The 20,978-nt window shown below is 40.3% G+C and overlaps 2 pseudogenes across 1 annotated transcript; both read right to left on the bottom strand.

Annotated features, from left to right (window-relative positions):
- Positions 1-2,556: 2,556 nt before the first annotated feature.
- Positions 2,557-3,054, bottom strand: LOC150060363 (immunoglobulin kappa variable 1-39 pseudogene; annotated as a pseudogene).
- Positions 3,055-16,630: 13,576 nt separating this feature from the next.
- LOC150060362 (immunoglobulin kappa variable 1D-13 pseudogene) lies at positions 16,631-17,184 on the bottom strand (annotated as a pseudogene). The gene is made up of 2 exons (XR_016536301.1): positions 17,130-17,184; positions 16,631-17,007 (listed from the first exon to the last, which is right to left on the bottom strand). The product of XR_016536301.1 is annotated as an immunoglobulin kappa variable 1D-13 pseudogene (transcript).
- Positions 17,185-20,978: the final 3,794 nt, after the last annotated feature.

The following is a 20,978-nucleotide window of genomic DNA, read 5'->3' as shown; positions in this document are numbered from 1 at the left end:
CATTTGGGTAAATGCCCAGAAGTGGATCCTTTATTTCTTAAAGGACCATAATTTCATCTTCCTTTATCATTCTCTTCCTCTAGTAATATGAATATGTATGAGGTGGCAATTGCCTCCCTAATGAGAATTAGCAAGATAATAGAAGTCATGCTAAAAGAAAAATTAAATCCCAAATCCTGCTGTCACATTGATGGACACAAACTACTGCATATCATCCTCACTCTGTGTGTGCTTTAATTTAGTTTAGCTTAGTATTTTTTTCTCTTAATTGGAATGTGAAGTCATTTTTTCCTTCATCTTTTTCATCTTTATTATATGTTTATTTCTTCATATTATGAACACAAATGAACACTTGTCTTAGTATCTTCATCCAGAGGAGGTAAACGCAAAAAGATGACACAATGATAGCTTAAAGCAAATGCCATCATGATTTGAGGAGCTTGTTTATCAACAATGATGAGTGAATTAAAAATAACTGAAAGGTGGAACATATGAGAAGTTACTGTGGCGATGTTGGTCTATGTCCTGCAGAATTCTAATAGCATGGATTGGTCTTTTTTCAGTCCGAGGTGTGATGGTACTAGTTGTTGGGAAAGGCTGGTTGTGGGCCCCACTTCTTGTCTTAAGCTGGGAATAGCGATGTCAGCCAGAAATAAGTCTCCTTGATAAACAATGTCTTCCAGACAGGTAGCAGCTTTGTGGTTATCTTTCTGCAGTTTATACAAACTAGCAGCCTCAATGCAGCTATGGATTCTTCACTGGTTAAGAAATCTATCAAAACCTCAATGTCTTTTGCTCTCGGGGCAATCAGTTCCTCAAAAAGCTGAGCAAACTCGAGTTCATGGCATCTTGGAGCTGCATGAGGCAGTTTACCATGTTGTTCCCACACCTTCCATCATCTTTATATGAGATTTGTTCCGTTATAAATAATTCTTCAAGTTTTTAACTGTATCATTGTATCACTCCTTATCAGTTCACAGGAATTATTCTTTTTTATAGTGAAGGAAAAGTACATTGTGTCCATTATTTATTTCATTTTGTCCATAATAATGTATGTGGAACCAACATACAGTTGCAATATGCACTACATTTTTTCTACCCATTACTCTGAGTTTCAAATGACCACTTCATTATGTTTAGTAGTATTAAAATTTATAAACATTTTTCCTTTGAGGGCTGGACATGGTAACTCGTGCCAGTAATCTCAACTAACCTGAAAGCACAGAATTTAAGATTGGATTCACATCTGCCACCTGTATGGCAGGGAAACTCTAGCTCAAAAATCAAGTTGAAGTAGACCGTGCATATATCTGCAGCTAGGCAGGTAGTGAAATTAGAAGCATTGCAACAGAAAACCAAGCTAGGTAAAATCACCAGACAAAATCTGAGCGAGAATCTAAAGTAAAAAAGAAAAAAAAGAGATGTTGGAATGAGTTAATTTGTAGATTTGATGTATTTGTTTTCGTAGATTGCTGAAGGAAACCAAAATACCAAGAGAAATGTTACTTTGATAATGGAATTTCTTTTCTCAAAGTTCTGGAGGTTGGGGAGGTGCAAGAGCTGTCTGCCCAGATTGTTCTTTCTTCTCATGTCCTTCTCCCAGGTCTTGATGCCTGGTAATTGGGCATGAGACAATGCCTTACTATGTTTTCTTCCAACAACACTGGTGATATGAAATTCACTCTATCCTGTACAACGTCCTTGTTAAAATGTATTTTTCAAGAGCTATATAAAGTGATGGTGGGATGACACAAATTATAGAGCCTACTTAGCAAGAAACCCTGAGTTCAAACACAACTAAAACCAAAAAACCCAATAGAACCAAATATCTTACTTGAAATTCATCATTTATCATTTACTAGTATGCATATAGCATCCTGGATAAAAACATGCTTTCAATTCCCTCTATTGCCTATAAAGTCAATATATTTTTTCCTGTCCTTGGACTTTCTCAAGGCTAAAGCTCTAGCACTTGAGCCTGAGCACCACTTCTGGCTTTTTTCTACGTATGTGGTAAAGAGGAATTGAACCCAGTGTTCTGTGCATGCTAGGCAAGCACTCTATTAGTAGGCCAAACTTGCAATGAGTATTTAACATTTTATCACTCAAGTTGTATTAAGGAATGCAATGTTCACTCTCACCCTCTGTACCTAAAATTGTACTGAAGTTCTCCAAATGCAATAAGAAAAGCTAAAACCAAAACAGAAAATAAAAACACAAAAGGCATGAACCAGAAGGATAAAGTAGCAAAAAGTCTTTAATTGCTGATGGAATTTATGCATAAAATGTTTTGAAATCACAAAACAAATGTTAGACATAATAATTAGAAGTATCTCTGTGCACAGTGTGAATACCTGTTAGAGGTTAAAAAATGCAAAAACAAATACAGTGCGTTTAGATGTTTGTAGTCTTTACTCTAATTTTAATATTTCAACTTTCAGCCCAGCACACTCACTCCAGAGACTGAGACATATAAGATCGCTGTCCTGTGATTCTAGAGCAGATCCTGCAAGTAGAAGCATGAGAAGTAGCTCTCACTTCTGCTTCCCTTGTAGTTTATGTTATGACTTGTATCACTGTGGAAGGATCATCATAACCCTGTTGACAGTAATAAGTGGCAGCATCTTCAGGCTGCAGGCTGCTGATGGTGAGAGTGAAGTCTGTCCCAGATCCACTGCCACTGAACCTGGTTGGGACTCCATCTTCCAAATTATCTGCACTATAGATCAGGGGTTTAGGAGCTTTCCTGGGATGTTGCTGGTGCCAGGCTAAAGCATATCCAATATCCTCACTGGCCCTGCGAGTGATGGTGACTCTGTCTCCTAGGGATGCAGCCAGGGAAGATGGAGACTGGGTCCTATGGATATCACATCTGACCCCTGTGGAGAAACAAAAAAGCGAACATCCACACTATCCATCAACCTCTAAGATTTCTGTGAAGAGTACAGCATCACGAATAACAGTTAACTGTGTTACTCCTCAGCATGGTTCTTTCTTACCTGGGATTCAGACCAGCAGGAGCCCCAGGAGCTGAGCAGGGGTCCTCATGTCCATGCTGTGTGCTGACTGCTGGACTGACTCCACCACAGGGAGTGAGCAGTCTATTATGAAGTCTGAGGGCTGTGGACTGTGCTTTGGCACATGCAAATCAATCACCATGGGCTAGCCTGTGCAGTCTGTCCGGTGAGTAGAACAAACTTTTACTGTCTTCAAGATTCACTCTAATTTTCTTTATTCTACATTCTATGTTAATGACTCTTAGAAGAGAGAGGAATTAAAGGGAGAAAAGTTTCTATAAAAAACATGAAGACTGGATGAAAATAAACCTCACATTGTCTTGTTTTTATTTTGCTAGGCACTGACATTATAGCTTGACTACAAAAAATAAAGATCTACATCTTTATGGTTTCCAGACTTTCAGGCCTCAGTCTCCCCTAAACCGATGTATAAGCAACTGACAATTTCCTGTTAAAAATAATAGTTCTAGAGTAGGTCTTCTTCATAAGTATGTGCTTCTCAGATTATTATAAAACACTCAAAAGAACTGATGGTCATGGATAAAGCCATAATGTACTTCTGGGACTGAAGAACTTCAGATGGGGCTGCAGCTTGGTGAAAACCTAATTATTCCTAATTTGAATATATGTGCACGTAATTTTTCTTCCTTGTGTTATATGACAATACATTTTCACACATTGAGTCGTTGTGCTAAAAATAAGTGCTCCTTACACAATCTCCCAGAACCCTTTCCACTCAACATTCCTCAGTAGCATGAGGCCCCAAAACCACCCCTGTGCTCCTGCTGCTGGAGCATTCATCCTTCCTGTTTCTGAGGATTTACAGTGACATAAGGAACCTTGGGAGAAACAGTGGATCTTCATTGCAAGGGCAAAGAAGCTTTGGGTACAGAACTCACTGGAAAAAGCTCCTCTCCTAGAGTCTTTATCACCTAAAGCAACACATGTTTATTGGCTCTGAAGTGGCATGCCAAACCCCCTCCAGAACCCACAGAAAGCCTGACCTTTGGTACCTAAGAGAGACAATATAGACATCTCAAAATTCTCATTCTGATTTGATACTTCAAACAGGTGATAAGATTCTAATCAGAGAGCCAAACATGCAGACACTCTCCTGTCCAAGAAAGCATAAGTATTAAATACACACCCAGTGAGAGTATGGCCTATATTCTTCCGCATGAATGACCTAAGGTACACTTCATTCTCTTCTTATAGCTCTTTCTCCAAGTATGCCCTGATTTGGTGCAGGATTTCTACATACCAACTTGGAGGACACACTTCAGTCCTTACGAGATGGACTGTGTGGTCACAGAGGAAGCAGGGATAGAGGCAAGGCTAGGTTTCCAGCCTCAAAACCTAGCACAGAGTGGTTTTCCACAAAGGTCAACAAGCCACCTGTGCATCCCACATGTGCCTGGTTCTTGCAGGGTTTTCATTCGAGCCTATGGGACTCCTTGTTGGTAATAGCACCCCATCAATCTCTAATCAATCTCTACTGTTTCTACATAGACAGTGGGGTTTGTTTGCCATCTAATGGACTTTCTGTGGCTTTGCATCTCACAGAATTTTAGATACTGAATCTCAGTAACTCTTGACAATGGATCTTTCCACTTACTTAAGAAGCTGGATCTGTTTTTCTTACTCACCAGGAAGGATTCTGTAGGAAAGAGCAAATGGTGCTTCCTCTCAGTAATTCAGACATCTAGTTGTGGAAAAAAACAAACAAACTGTTAATCAATATTCAATTTAGGAAAAGACAATAGTCACAAGACAGTTAAGGGCTGGATAGTGTGATCCATGAGAGATGGACAATACTGTGGTTTTGGAAATCTTCCCTAAGTGCTGGGCACAGTGGCTCATACTTGTAATCCTAGCTACTCAGAAGGCTGAGATCTGAGGATCAAGGTTCAAAGCCAACCCGGGCACAAATGTACCTTGAAACTTATCTCCAATTAACCTCTAGAAAACAAGCAGTGTAGCTTGGCTCAAGGTTAGGGCGGTAGTCTTGAGCTGAAGAGCTCAGGGACAGCTCCAAGGCCGAGTTCAAGCTCCATGACCCACAGAAAAAAAAAAGAAAAGAAAAGAAAATGCCCAATACTGTAAGGTGTAATGGAGGGGTGGGGGTTGAAGCTATAGTCTCCTGTTCTGAAGATGCCAGGAATGCCTTATTGTTCCAAGACCAATACCTGCTTCAAAACTTGTTCTTTGTTTATGTAGGCATTCACAGCTATGAACTCTGTTCCTACTATAGCTTTTGCTACATTTAGTAAATTCAGGTATGGTTACGTGCATTTTCATTTGTCATAATATTTTATAATAGGACTTTTGATCGCTACTTTGTCAAATTTTGAAAATAAATGTGGGAGGTTTTGTCCTCTTTTTTGTGAGCTTTGTAGTTTTCATTCTAACATTGGTTCACAATTTCCTTCTACTTGATTTCCTCTCCTTATATTTACCAAGATCTGATGTGGCTTATCACAGAGAATGTTCCATGTGTATTTGTCAGAAGAAGAAAAAGTGTGTTCTGCTTGTGGTGTAGAATGGTCTGAATATGTACTTCTTTTCGGTAAAAAAATTTAAATAAAGCTAGTTGCTGTGGCTCATGCCAGTAATCTTAGCTATTCAGGAGACTGAGATCTGAGGATGGAGGTTCAAAGCCAGCCTGGACACTAGCTAGTGAAACTCTTATTTCTAATTAATCACTAGAAAATGGGAAGCAGGTCTGTGGCTCAGTCCAAAATATGTCTCATACAAATCTAGTTTAATAAGATTGTTTAAAAAGCACCTGATTGTCTGGAGTTGACTGCACATATCCAAGTCTTTAACTGTGCCAACCAAGATCTGAGCTCTTATTTAATGGAGCTGTAACCAAATAATGCAAATTCAGATCTAGATCATCACCTCATATGAAAACAGCAGATAGAACTACAGTCCCAAATGACATGACACTAGAAAAATCCTATTGTCTTTCTGCACTCTGACTTTCCTTTATCACAGAATCTGATGATCTAAACAAGCTGTGCAATTATAGGAGGAACAGCTTGGTCTGCTGCAGTGTGGCATAAAGAACAGCTCTGTGACAGCTTACTGCAGGATGGAGTTAATCAGGACAGAATTCAGAGGAATCATCTCACTACTCAAGCACAAGAAACCACAGTGGAGCACTGATTCACACAGAAGTCTGACAAGTATGGAAGTGCAGGCTTGGGCAGCAACTTGATAACGGTAGAAAAGACATGAGTCCCTTCTGTCTTCCTGTTTCAACATGATCAGTTAGATTATTTGACCTCATTATCTCAAGAAAGATGCAGTGTTTCTGTCAAGTTCTCTCTGCTGATTATATATTCCTCTAATCCCTATTTCTTTTCCAGGGCAGGGAGACACTAGCCTAATCTTGCAACATACAGAACTGTGATCTGCATAGCAAACTGCTCATTCTTACTTTGCTATTGTAAGATAAGCAGTACTTTCATTTATTGTGGAATTGGTTTGCTTTCTAATCATCTTTCTGTGACACTGCAATTCATAGAGTTTCAGAGATTAGAGCTCAGTAGTTGACAATCTCCACTTTTACTTGTGATGCTTTTTTTCCTAACTGTATCTTGTGGGTCCTTTCCATCCATCTCCAGAATGGATTCTGTAGGGAACATAAAACAATCCTTCTTCTCAATAATTGATACATCGAGTTCAAGATGAAAATGTAAAAGACAACCTGAAATTCTTAAAAATATTCATCACAAGATATTTAAAAATGGGCTACTAAGATATACTTGGAAAGTTAATAACATGGTTTTAGAAAATATTCCTGAAGAACTCTAGGGCCTAACATCAGGGTGGGTGGGATAAAAGATGAGGTCTCCTACTCTAGCGCTGTCAGGGCAGCATCTGATCTCCTGTGTCACAAACCTCCCAGAGCTAACTCAGATAGGCATAGCTGCTGTGGCAATTGCACATGGTAGCACTGAGGCCACCAGACATGTGGATCAATAGTAGCTATTGTAATCCAGGGTATAATCTAGTGATTGATCACCTTCATCTTTTACATCCATACCTGCCGCAGTGTTGTGAAATGAGGACGGCATCCATCTCCCTAATTTCTTTTTTTTTTATTTTTTCAATTTTTTATTGTAATTAGTAAAAGAGTTACATGATATTTGCCAGATAGAAGGTGCGTTAATTCACATACATTGATACCTTTTCACATGTCTTGGTACCCATTTCCCTCCCCCCCCACACCCCCCACCAGTCTTGGTTTTCCCCCCTTCCCTATCAAATTTCAAATATCCAAATACAAATAAATTCAATATAGTAGATAACAAAGTGAGATACTATACCAATATGAGATAACAAGGGACAGCAAAGGAGATGAGATACAACATAGTACATTAAGGACAACAATCATTCATTATATGGCTTTTGTTTCACTATCCTAGAGGTCCTTTTAATTAGCTTCACATTATATGTCCTTATGTATCAAGATTTTGCTCTATTGCAAATCTCTGCTAGTAGAGCCCAAGGTTTCTACTGATTATGGCGAATGAGGGAAACCATTGAGCCTAAGTTCCTTTGAGTCTGGCTTACTTCACTTAATATGATTTTTTCTAAGTCTTTCCATTTCCTTACAAATGGGGCAATGTCATTCTTTCTGACAGCAGCATAGAATTCCATTGTGTACAAATACCACAACTTGTTGATCCACTCATCAACTGAGGGACATCTAGGTTGGTTCCATATCTTTGCTATGGTGAATAGTGCTGCAATGAACATTGTTGTGCTAGTGGGTTTAGTATGTCCTTGTTTCTGGATGGTTGGGTAAATGCCAAGTAGTGGAATTGCTGGGTCATAGGGGAGTTCTATGTTTAGCCTTTTGAGGCACTGCCACACTGCTTTCCATAGTGGTTGGATGAGTTTGCACTCCCACCAACAGTGTAGTAGTGATCCCTCCTGGCCACATCCCCTCCAGCATCTGTTGACATTCGTTTTCCTAATCCTGGCCATTCTAGCTGGAGTGAGGTGGAATCTTAGAGTTGTTTTGATTTGCATTTCTTTTATGACCAGAGATGTAGAGCATTTCTTCATGTGTCTATAAGCCATTTTTGTTTCTTCTTCAGAGAAGACTCTCTTTAAGTCTTTGGCCCATTTTTAATGGGATGGTTGTTACGTTGGAGGTTAGTTTTGGAGTGATTCAATTTTTTGAGTTGTTGATATATTTTAGATATGAGGCCTTTGTCCGTTGTTTGGTTGGTGAAGATCTTCTCCCACTCTGTAGGCTTCCTGATTAGTTTACTAGCTATGTCCTTTGCCATACAAAAGCTCTGCAGTTTAATGCAGTCCCACTTATCCAGCCTTTCTCTGATTTGTTGTGATTCTTGGTCCTTATTAAGAAAGTTTCGACCTGTGCCAAGGAGGCCTAGTGTATCTCCTATTCCTTCCTGTAGAGTTTTCAGTGTGTCAGCTTTTACCTCCAGGTCTTTGATCCATTTGGAGTTAATTCTAGTACAAGGTGACAAAGAAGGATCCAGCTTTAGTTTTCTGTAGGTGCTTAACCAGTTCTGCCAGCACAACTTGTTGAAGAGGCTGTCTTTCTTCCATTCTATTTTTTTGGCTCCCTTGTCAAAGATTAGGTGGCCATAGGTCTGTGATTTAATATCTGGGTCCTCAGTTCTATTCCATTGGTCTTCAGGCCTGTTCCTGTGCCAGTACCAAGCTGTTTTGAGGATTATAGCTCTGTAATAGAGTCTAAAGTTTGGAATTGAAATTCCTCCAGCACTGTTATTTCTGCTAAGAAGTGTTTTTGCTATACGGGGTCTTTTATTATTCCATATGAAATTTTGGATTGCCTCTTCTATTTCTTTAAAGAATGACATTGGGATGTTGATGGGTATTGCACTGAATTTGTAGATAGCTCTTGGCAAGATTGTCATTTTCACAATGTTGATCCTTCCAATCCAGGAGCATGGGAGGTTTTTCCATTTCCTTAGTTCTGCTTTAATTTCCTTTTTTAGGGTTTTGAAGTTTTCGTCAAAAAGGTCCTTTACATTCTTAGTTAAGCTAATTCCTAGGTACTTTATTTTCTTTGAGGCTATTGTGAAAGGAGTTTCTTTCCTGATTATTGCCTCGTTCCTCTCACTGTTGGCATAAAGGAAGGCAGTTGATTTTTGAGGGTTGATTTTATAGCCTGCTACTCTTCCAAAGCTTTGGATCAGCTCAAGGAGCTTGGGAGTAGAGTCTATAGGATTCTTTAAATACAGAATCATGTCATCTGCAAAGAGGGATAGTTTTATTTCCTCTTTCCCTACTTGGATCCCCTTTATGCTTGCTTCTTGCCTTATTGCACTGGCTAGGAATTCTAGTACTATGTTAAAGAGTAGTGGAGAGAATGGGCATCCTTGTCTCGTTCCTGATTTTAGAGGGAATGGCTTTAGATTTTCACCATTAAGTGTAATACTAGCAGTAGGTTTCTCATACACAGCCTTTATTACATTAAGGAATGTTCCATGGATTCCTAGTTTCTCCAGAGCTTTTAACATGAAGGGGTGTTGGATCTTGTCAAATGCCTTTTCCGCGTCTATTGAGACAATCATGTGATTTTTGTCTTTGCTCCTGTTGATGTGTTGAATTATATTAATTGATTTGCATATGTTGAACCAGCTTTGCCTCCCTGTGATGAATCCACTTTGATTATAGTGTATAATTTTTTTGATGAGTTGTTGTAGACGGTTGGCCAGTATTTTGTTGAGAAGTTTTGCATCGATGTTCATCAAAGATATAGGTCTATAGTTCTCTTTCTTTGATGAATCTCTGTCTGGTTTGGGGATGAGGGTTATACTGGCTTCATAGAATGAGTTTGGTAAGGAACCTTCATTTTCAATTTCGTTGAAGAGCTTGAGGAGTATTGGTGTGAGCTCTGCTTTGAAGACCTTATAGAATTCAGCTGTGAATCCATCTGGCCCTGGGCTTTTCTTAGGTGGAAGTTCTCTAATTGCCATTTCTATTTCAGAGCTTGAAATAGGCCTGTTAAGTTGGCTTAGTTCTTCTTGGTTCAGTGTGGGTATGTTAATATTGGCTAGGAATTCATCCATTTCATCTAGGTTCTCAAATTTGTTGGCATAAAGGTTTGAGAAGTATTCCCTCATGATATTCTGGATCTTGGTAATTTCTGTCGTGATATTACCATTTTCATCTGCGATTTTGTTTATTTCGATATGCTCTCTTCTTTTTTGGTAAGATTTGCTAAGGGCTTGTCAATTTTGTTATTTCTTTCAAAGAACCAACTCCTTGTTTTGTTGATTCTTTCTATAGTTTTTTTGGATTCCAAACCATTTAATTCTGCTTTGATTTTAATTATTTGCTTTCTTCTATTTGGGATTAGGGTTGGTTTGTTGCTCTTTTTCCAAGAGCTTAAGGTGGGACATTAACTTGTTGGTTTGCAATTTTTCCAACTTGTTGTTGTAGGCACTCAGCGCTATAAATTTTCCTCTGAGTACTGCCTTTGCTGTGTCCCAAAGGAGTTGGTATTTTGTGTGCTCCTTACTGCTAAATTTCATAAACTGTTGGATTTCTGTTCTGATCTCTTCAATGACCCATTGGTGGTTCAACAATGTGTTGTTCAGTCTCCATGAGTTACAGGGTTTTCGTTGGTGGAGGTGTGTGTTCAGTTCAAGTTTGATGTCTTTGTGGTCTGAGAGTGTGCATGGAGTAATTTCTGTGTTTCTGAATCTGTCCAGGTTTGTTTTATGGCCTAAGATGTGATCTATTTTGGAAAATGTTCCATGTGCTGCTGAGAAAAACGTATATTGTGTTGTTGCTGGGTGGAATATTCTGCAGATGTCTGTTAGATCTAGTTGGTCTATATAGTTTTTCAGTTCTAAGGTTTCTCTGTTGAGTTTTTGCCTTGTTGATCTGTCCATAGGTGAGAGTGGTGTGTTAAAGTCACCGACAATCACTGTATTTCAATCTATGTATGGTTTCAGTGTAAGTAAAGTTTGCTTGATGAAGTTTGGAGCTCCGGGATTGGGTGTGTAAATATTTAGGATCGTTATGTCTTCCTGGAGGAAAGATCCCTTTAGTAGTATGTAGTAACCTTTTTTGTCTTTTCTTACTAATTTTGGTTTGAAGTCTATTTTATCTGATATGAGGATGGCAACTCCAGCCTGTTTATGGGGGCCGTTAGCTTGATAGAGTTTATTCCAACCTCTCACTTTCAAAAGATGCTTGTTTTTTTGGGTAAGATGTGTCTCTTGAAGACAGCAGAACGATGGCTCTTGCTTTTTGATCCAACTAGACAGCCTATGCCGTTTAATTGGAGAGTTGAGTCCATTGATATTGAGAGTTAGGATTGAGAGATATTTATTAGGTCCTACCATTTTTAAAAGCTTTTATTTGGGCCTGTGTCTTGACAGTTCTTGTGGTCCTTAGGTGGTATGCTGTTTTGGTGCCATTTCTTTCCCTATATTGCCTTTATTTTGGTTTTCTATGTATAGAACATCTTGCAGAATTCTCTGTAGTGTTGGTTTTGTTGCGACATATTGTTGCAGCTTTTCCCTGGAATGGAATGTTTTTATTGTTCCCTCAGTTATGAATGAGAGCTTAGCTGGCTACAGTATTCTTGGTTGGTAGTTGTTTGACTTAAGGGCATGACATATATGCTTCCAGTCACTTCTTGCTTGCATGGTCTCTGCTGAGTAATCTGGGGTGATTCTGATTGGTTTTCCTTTATAGGTTACTGAACCCTTTTCCCTGGCTGTCTTTAGGATCCTTTTTTTGGTTTCTACTGATCCAGTTCGGATTACGATGTGGCGGTGAGATGTTCTTTTCTGGTCAGGTCTGTTTGGGGTTCTAAGAGATTCTTGTATCTGGATGGGTCTGCCCTTCTGGATATTTGGGAAATTCTCTGAGATGATTCTCTGAAGTATATTTCCAATACCATTGACCTCTTTCTCCAGACCCTCCTCAATACCAATTAGCCTTAAATTAGGCTTCCTAATTGTATCTTGGACCTCCTGAAGCGCTTTCTCATTTTTCCTAGTTTTGGATTGACCCATTTTCTGTTCTTTCTCTATAATATCTAAATTATCTTCAGCCCCGGAAATTCTCTCCTCTGCATTGTCTAACCTGCTATCAAAGCTATCTACTTTATTTTTCATCTCCCTTGCTACTAATTGCTCATTTTTGATGCCTTGCATCTTTTCTTTTAGATCATGTATGGATTTCTTTAGCTCCTTGATTTCCATTTGAGTGGTTAGGTCAGTAGCTTTATTTTCTTTGAACATTTGCTGGAGTTCGGTCACCTTTTTATTTGTGGATTCTATGAATTCATCCATCTTTCTTTGAACAGCCTTTATTATGGCTTCCTTTATGGCTCCTTCTTTTTCGCTTATCATCTTGTTTATGGTTTCCTCTTGTTCAGCTATGGCTTCCTCCCTTATCTCTTTCTTTATATTTTCACATTTTTCATTAATGATGTTTATCAATTGCATTTGTACAGCACTTGGAAGACTCTCCTCTAGGCTTGCCAGTGACTGTTCCATTGGCTGTTTACATTGGGTGGGGGAGGTGGGAGGTGTTGTTTCTTGATTTGACATTTTTCTTGAGTTTCTTGTTCTGCCCATTTGAAAATGGGAGCAAGATTAATACTAAACACGATTATAGTTTTTCAGATATAACCAACCTAGACCTCTGTAGCTGGCAGACTTCCTGTGCTGCTTTCAGGGGCGGCCCCAAGCCAAGGGTCTGGGGATTGAGAGTTTCAGGACCTCTCAGCAGGACCAGCAGGAGGCCCCTCTGTTCCCAGGGGCAGGGCCCAGCTGGGGGCATGGGCTCCAAGGGCGGAGCCATGCCTTTTTGGTTCTCAGAAGGGGAGCTTGGCTGCTGGTTGGCCCTTCAGATCCCTGCTGTGTTTCCACTGCTTTGTCAGAGTCTGTGACTGTGGGGGCGGCCCTCGGTGGTGTCTTGCTCAGGGTTTCCAGCTGGAGGATGCCCCGCTCGAGAATTGAGGGGGGACAGATGCTGGCTCCTATTTACCCGCACCCCCTACCCACTTTTGTAAGGCAGGGTCTCAAAGCCCTCTACTCTCCAGATCCAGTGGCCTGGGTGAGGAGCCTGGTGGGCGGGTGGGAGCTGGGATAGCTCCGCCTCCCCTGGTGGGGTGCTGAGTCTTAGGGTCTGCCCGCTTGTCAGTCTCCAGTCAGAGGGCTGGGGGTTGAGCCTGTTGGGTGGGTGGGAGTTGGGACAGCCCCGCCTCCCTTGATGGGGTGCTGGGTCTTATGGGTAGCCAGCCTGTCAATCTCCAGTCAATGGCCTGAGGGAGGGGGCTGTTGAGGGGAGGGACAAGATTCTAAATTCCTTGCCCCCCTGCTCCCGCCAGTCTTTCTCGGGGCGCGGTGTTGGGGTCTGAGTTAAGTTCTATTGCTTGGCACACGCTCCGCTTTCCCGTTGTGTTTGGGGATGCGCTGTATTACTCACGCCTCTGCGTCCGTCTGGGGGTGTTCCACGGTGGTGGGGAGTCTTTCACTCCCCTAGGGTCTCCGCCGCCGCCTGTGTTCTGCGTCTGGGTCCCGCTGCTTGCTGTCTGGTTCCGCGTCTGGGTTCCGCTGCTTCCGCTGGCCCGGTTCTGTGGTGGTTTCTGCAGCCCTTGTGTTCCCAGCCTGGTGCCCTCCACTGTCGCCACTTTTCGTGGATTAGAGCCCGTGCCCGCCCCCGCTTTCCCCACGTGGAGCCGGTGCCAGCTCAAGCCGCTTTTCGCATCTTGGTCTGGTGCGGCTTTCCTGGGCTTTGTGCGAGAGGTGGGGGAGGGGTCCTCGCATTCCGAATTCTTTGAGAAAGTTGGATGTGAGCTTTATCTGGATTTCTTTTCCGGTTTGAGTCCTTCTCCGTTGCTTTTTGAGTTTGTTGTCGTGGATTTCTTTAGAAAGTTGGCTCATGGGACTCCCTGGTTCTCCCTTTTTGTCAGAGAAAGCTAAGCAGCGTCCCTATTGTCTCGGCGCCATCTTCCTTCCCCCCCCCATCTCCCTAATTTCTGTCTGAGGTACACTTTTCTCTTTTCAAATAGAGCTCAAGTGGTCTTGTGTCCTTCCTTTGCTTGAAAGTGTATTAATGTGGCCTCTTTCATATAGGAAAACTACCAAATGTTGAAGTATTGATTTGCTACTTCCAAGATATTTCCTTCCAAAAGGTTTCTATAGGACTGTTACATTTTAATTGTACTCTTTATGAAATATATTTGTATAGAAATGGCAAAGTTCACAATTGTTTTCTTAAACAAAAGTAGAATAATTTTTCTTTGGTCTAGCTTTTGCTCATTGCTACTATGATAGCATAATTGATATTATATGTTAATGGAACAGCAACATTCTACAACCCCTTCTTTTTTGTATATTGAAATGTGGTCACACTCTCTGTTGGTGGTCACACTCTGAACTCAGATTGTTTTGTATTTGTATGTTGGAACTTTAAATCTCATTCTGAGCCCAGGTTGGCCTTGAACTCCTTGTGATCTTGCCTTCCCCCACAATGTGGGTTTTACAGGTGTCCATCTCCCCTGCTTATGATAGCTTAAGACTGGGATAGTTAAAACATTCAATATACAGTACAGCATATAAGTGTTGGCCATTATCATTGTTTTAAGTTGTCAACAATTTATTTTCAGTATGCATGTGCACATTTTATTTGCATTTTAAAGGATTCTGATGCTTTACAATCTAAAGTATATAAAACATAAGATCAACTGTGTAATGACAAAATTATATTTATTTTCATGTAGATCTGTGGTAAAATATAAGCCGAACATATATGACTCCTTGAGTGAAATCCCCAGATCCAAGACATACACATACACAGAAACACACACACACACACACACACACACACACACACACACACACGGTAGGGAGGCAGAAGAGAAGGCATGATGAGAGGGAATTGGAAAGAAAATGATTGTTTTTTTTTATTAAAGTGATTTGAATGAGATTTCCTAAGGACATTTAGTATTACATTTTCATTTTTAAATGCATTGAATAGAGTTTATCCATTTTAACTCTGGATAGATTGTAAGTATTTGAAACTAAGTGGTCAAGTACTCATTGGCTTCTCCCTTAGGATAATGCTCTCCTGAATGCACCCTCATCCTGCAGAGGAATACATGGTCAGTAAAGGAAGAAAACAATAGTAGAGGAGAAACGAAATGAGTGTCTTCACATTACCAATATTATACTACTTAATGTAGATCACTAAGAATAAATCATGAGTGCTAAACCAAACAGCATGAGTATAGTTTCCACAAATTCAGCTTCAATTATTTTTCTTACACTGTGTAAACAAACTATACAAAGTTCATCTAAAATTTCCTCTCAGCTCTACAAACATCAGGTCTCACTGGTCCATGCTCCTAAAGGTTTTGCTATAATTTCTTCCTCTGACACTGAATGAATGAATTTACAACTAGGCAAGGGAAGCAGGTAGTTTCCTATTCAAAACTATAGCACTAGGATAGCAGTTGAGTCCAATAAGCAGGTAGCATTGTATTTTCATGCTCAGAAATAATTCCGAAGATAGTTAAAATTATGCTCCTAGCTTATTGCCACTGAAACGGTCTGGAATCCCAGGGAACATGGTGAAATCCAATCGTGATGAGCCACAGAGAATGGTCTGGCATCTACAAAAAACAGTTCAATTAACTATTTCCATCATTGTGCAGAGCTCTGCCTAGGCCTGCAGGAGGTAGAGGCCAGTTCTCCATGGATAGCAGGCTGAGGAGTAGAGTCTAGGTATTCCCACCATCTCCACTGATCCTCAAGTAATGAGAGGGAAGCTCATGGCTCTGCACAACTATTGGGAGAATTATTATTTCTCATCAGTCACTTATTTACTACCAATAAGAATGGGTGGATATTGTTTTATATCACACAGCAGAACATTTAACTTGACAAAGAATGGAGATTTTTCCAAGGCAAAAGGAAACTCTAGAATTTGCTGACCCTATCCTCACATTTTTTGGTCAGACAGGTTTTACAGAAGTGCCAGTTAATGCTGCTTTGGGAATTTTCCTCAGTCTAACAGGTAGAATCTACCAATGCTGATCCTAGAGGACAAGATCTCATGGCCTGTCACTGACACACGACACATGAGCAGGCAGCAGTGGGACCAGAGACTATACCTTCAGACTTTGTCTTCACTTGGGCAGAAGTAAGTGGGTATCTTAATTCTGGTCTCTGGAGCCTATGATCAAACTCTCACGTTGTTGGCAGTCTCATGAGCTACACCTTCAATCCCTCTCTATGAAATTCTCAGGTGAAATTAGTCTGAAACTTTGTCACAGTCCTGACATAGACCCCAGGATAAACGCAATAATGATCCTGTCACTGGTTTTAAAATACCTCACTAGTAAAATCATTCATTTTCTTTTGGTGTGTAAATTCAGGTGATGGCATAATTCAGAATCGTTGAGCTATAAACTATGTTCCCTTCTTAAGAAGGGAATATTAAGTCTTATTGAACTTAAGCATGAAAAGAAAAACTATGATATAAAAAACATAAATCCTCTCTTTCTAAACAAAACCATGAAGTGACTTTCTAAGCCTGAATGCCTGTGAGAACACTGTCAGAATGTGAAAGTATCAGGAGGAGCAGCTGGGGCAGCCCAGCCTCTCACTTCTGCTTCCATGGGAGGTTTTTGTTATGATTTGTATCACTGTGGGAGGCAAACCATTATATTGTTGACAGTAATAAGTGGCAGCATCTTCAGGCTGCAGGCTGCTGATGGTGAGAGTGAAGTCTGTCCCAGATCCACTGCCACTGAACCTGGTTGGGACTCCATCTTCCAAATTATCTGCAGCATAGATCAGGGGCTTAGGACCTTTCCCTGGATGTTGCTGGTACCAGGCTAAAGCATATCCAATGTCCTCACTAGCCCTGCAAGTGATGGAGACTGTTTCTCCTAGAGACGCAGCCAGGGAAGATGGAGACTGGGTCATCTGGATGTCACACCTGACTCCTGTGTGGAAACATGAATACAAATATCCATATTATTAATCAATTTTTAAGAAGGTTTCCTAATGAATAAAACATCATAGATCACATTGAGCTGAGTTATTCCTTAGCATGGTCCTTCCTTACCTGGGATCCAGATCAGAAGGAACCCCAGGAGCTGAGCAGGGGTCCTCATGTCCATGCTGGGTGCTGACTGGACTGACTGCTGCAAAGGGGAAGCAGCAGCCTATGAAGAAGTGCTGAGGGCAGTGGGCTGTGCTGTTGGCCATGCAAATCAGCATCCTCTGGGCAGGGATAAGCACAGAGGTCCAGCTGCCTCATCTCAGTGACTGCACCCATTCTGAGTCTCAGCGGACCTAGCTCATCAACAGAATATGTTGAGGACACGGAAGAGAATCACCATGATGCTTTCCTGTGGGTTGATCAGGTCAACAATCCCTTTGAGAATCAAATTTCTTTCTTTCTATTTCTTTATTTGAGACAAGACCTTTCCACTAAAGTTTAGTTCCAGAAATTTACAGAGACATTTTGCACAAATTTGGCACAATTTTCTATTATCCAGAAGAGAAAGTTTTGGAATTTCTCTGATTCACTGATAATATCTGTGTGGTGACTTAACAGCACTGTAATGAAATCTATAGAGGTGAAATAGGAAAAGGAATCTGTTACATTGATAACAAAATGCCGGGGCCAACCGGCAGCAAACCAGGGTTCGCAGATTGGGGTTCCTGAAATAGGGGGCAAGGACTAGGAAAAATTAGAAGAGAGACAAACAGATGGGGTTCAGGAGGGCTACAGCCCAAATCAGGAGCCACAGCTTAAGAAGCCTGTCGCCCAAGACTGTAGCCCAGTTTATTTCCAGTTCTCAATCTTAAATACACATCTTTAAACTAGGGAACTGCCAGGGGCTACATTCCTACAAACAGTATCAAGTCTGAAATAGGTTGAATGAGAAGCTATCAAGTCCCAAACAGGTTAAATGAGAAGCTATTTACACAGCCCAAAATCATGATAAGAGCTTACTTCCTTGTGTACTCAATTGTGCGGGTCCAAGGTCACTGACCCCACAGTCAGTCCCCAACAACAAAATACTTCATCTCCTGTATTGTACTACTCAACCTTATTTTTTTCCTGAATTTCTGACCTGCAAAAGCAAGTTCTAAACAATCTTTTTTTTTCCAACTGAGCTTGTGTATGCTTTCAAATGTCCATGCTTGTGGTCCTCATATTATTCTTTCTGGGTTTTAAATGTCTTTACCCAAGCTACTGTGTTTAGAAGCAGAGATTATCCTTGAAAAGGAAAATAAATTCAAGTTATTTCAGGAGTCTACTGTGCTGGCTCAAGCTGTATATCCCCCCTTCAGTTGGTGGTCTCTTCTAGTTACTAAGAGAACATTGTGCTCCATACCTGGGTTAAAGTTACTGGGCCAAGCAGTGTGAGTAAAATCCTAAAAAGGAAGATCATGTTCTTGATATCCATGAAGAGTGTTTTGTATCCAGCAGATTTAGGAGCAATGGTGAGGAGAGGTGTTTGTGTACAGGAGGGAGAAATAGCATTGTTGACTACATGGAAGATGCTAACCTGGAGTGACGCAAGAGGACACCCATATGTGTGCGATTTGCTTGTGCAGTTGTCAGGGCCCAGGAAGTCACTACTGCATGGGTGCAAATTGTCTCATCTTATCAGCATTACCACAGTCTGAGGAGTGTGTAAACAAATGTGAGGGGGGGACAGGGAAGGAGGTGGGGTTTAATATGCCAGTATAAATGGAAGTGTCACCAGGAATTTCCCATGTTCCAGAAGAACTGTTGATCACATGGCTAAAACTAAACTATGAAGGATAATTAAAGTTAATAATCTTACTCTTGAGGTAAAAAAGTGTAACCTAATTAGATAAAAATTTTGCCCAACTTTAGTGACATATTCATAGATTTTATACAGATTATGTATGGACAAAGGAAAATAATAAATTTTGTCTAAGATTTTATTTAATTATAACCTTAAGTTGTGGACACAAGTGGAGAAATCCTCATAAATTCACATATGTGTATGTAAACATATATACACATATATATGAATGTGTGCATGTAAGAATACATGCATGTATATGAATAGATGAAGATATATGGATTGATAATTTTTCCTAGCCTAGAGTAATGATTCTCTAGTTTCAATAACAGAAAAAACTACCACTAAGGGACATCCAAGATCTTCTCTCATAAATGAAACTAGTGACTCTTGCAGATATAATTGATACTTTATCAAAAGTAGAAGAGCACAATGAGTTTGGACCATTTTCTGCCACTAACTATGAGTTCCTCATGAATGAGGAGAAGGAAAAGGTGGAGAGAATTCAGCAAACTAGAAATGCCCACTGGCTGATTCTGACACATTTTTGAGTATTAAATAAAAACTAATATACTCCATTAAATAAATTGTAAATCCTTGGATTAGTAGTGATATTTTTTTAAAGAATTTATTAATGTTGATTTTTACATCATATTTTAAATGACAATTTTAACAAACAAGTGTTCAAGGAGGGAATCTCTATTTACAATCACTGGGACTTAGTATTTAGAACTTAATCAAAATTAGGCTAAGGGTTTGTATGTCATAGAAATATATTAATTTAAGAAATAAAACACTATGTCTATAGTCATAGGTTTTTATGTCTATATACTTATGTTTATATTTCCATTACCATGTCCATAGCTTTGGGTATGCAGTTATTGAGTCCTCACTCTTGTACTCTTTGGATTTAGTAACCACATACGAAGGATACCATGCGCCGTTTGTTCCTTAGGTCTTGACTTGTCTCATTCAAGATGACTCATTCTAGATTCATCCACTTCCCTGTGAATGCCATTATTTTATCTTGTCTGTTGGCTATGTAGAATTCCATTGTGTATATATACCACATTTTCTGTATCCATTCATCTGCAGTAGTAGGGCATCTGGCTCATTTCCATCGCCTGGCTATTGTGAATAGTGCAGAGATGAACATAGCTGAGTAGGAGTCCTTATAATATCTTGGGTCATGATGTTTAGGATAGATGCCCAGAAGTGGTATGGCAGGATCATAGGGAAGGTCAGTTTTCAGTTCTTTAAGAAACCTCCACACTGCTTTCCAGAGTGGCTGAACTAGTCTGCATTCCCACCAGCAGTGTAGTAGGGTTCCTTTTTCCCCACAACCCCGCCAGCAACTGTCATTATCTGAATTCAAAATCTTGGCCATTCTTGTTGGGGTAAGGTGGAATCTTAGGGTTGTTTTGATTTGCATTTCCTTTATTTTTTTTTGCCAGTCCTGGGCCATGAGCTCAGGGCCTGAGCACTGTCCTTGGACTTTCTCAAGGCTAGAGCTCTACTACTTGAGCCTTAGCACCACTTCTGGCTTTTTTCTATGTATGTGGTACCAAGGAATTGAATCCGGGTCCTCGTGCATGCTAGGCAAGCACTCTACCACTAGGCTAAACTCCAGGCCTGCATTTCCTTTATGACCATAGATGATGAACATTTTTTCATATGCTTTTCTGCCATTTTAATCTCTTCTTCTGATAAGTCTGTCTTTAGTTCCCTTGCCCATTTAGTGAATGGTTTATTGAGTTTGGGGGGGATTAGGTTCTTGAGTTCCCTGTAGATACTGGATATTAAGCATTTGTCAGATGTATTGTTGGTGAATATCTTTTCCCAGTTGGTTGGTTGTCTCTATACTTTTGCGACTATGTTTTTATCTCTACAGAAAATTTTATTTTTAGGTAGTCCCATTTATTCTGTCTCTCTCCAATCTGTTGTGACCCTGGGATTCTCTTCAGGAAACTTTTGCCTATGCCTATGAGTTCCAGTGTCTCTCCTACTTTATCATGCAGCAGTTTCACAGTTTCTGGTCTGACACTGAGGTCTTTCATACACTTTGAGATAATGCTTGTGCATGGCGAAAGGCTAGGGTCAATTTTTATTTTTCTGCATGTGGCTGC

Source organism: Megascapheus bottae, chromosome 7 (genome assembly GCF_031878675.1).
Source record: "Megascapheus bottae isolate mThoBot1 chromosome 7, mThoBot2.hap1, whole genome shotgun sequence".
In the NCBI taxonomy this organism is placed as follows: domain Eukaryota; kingdom Metazoa; phylum Chordata; class Mammalia; order Rodentia; family Geomyidae; genus Megascapheus; species Megascapheus bottae.
Note: the sequence above shows the minus strand (reverse complement) of the source record. Positions and strands in the feature narration are given on the sequence as shown.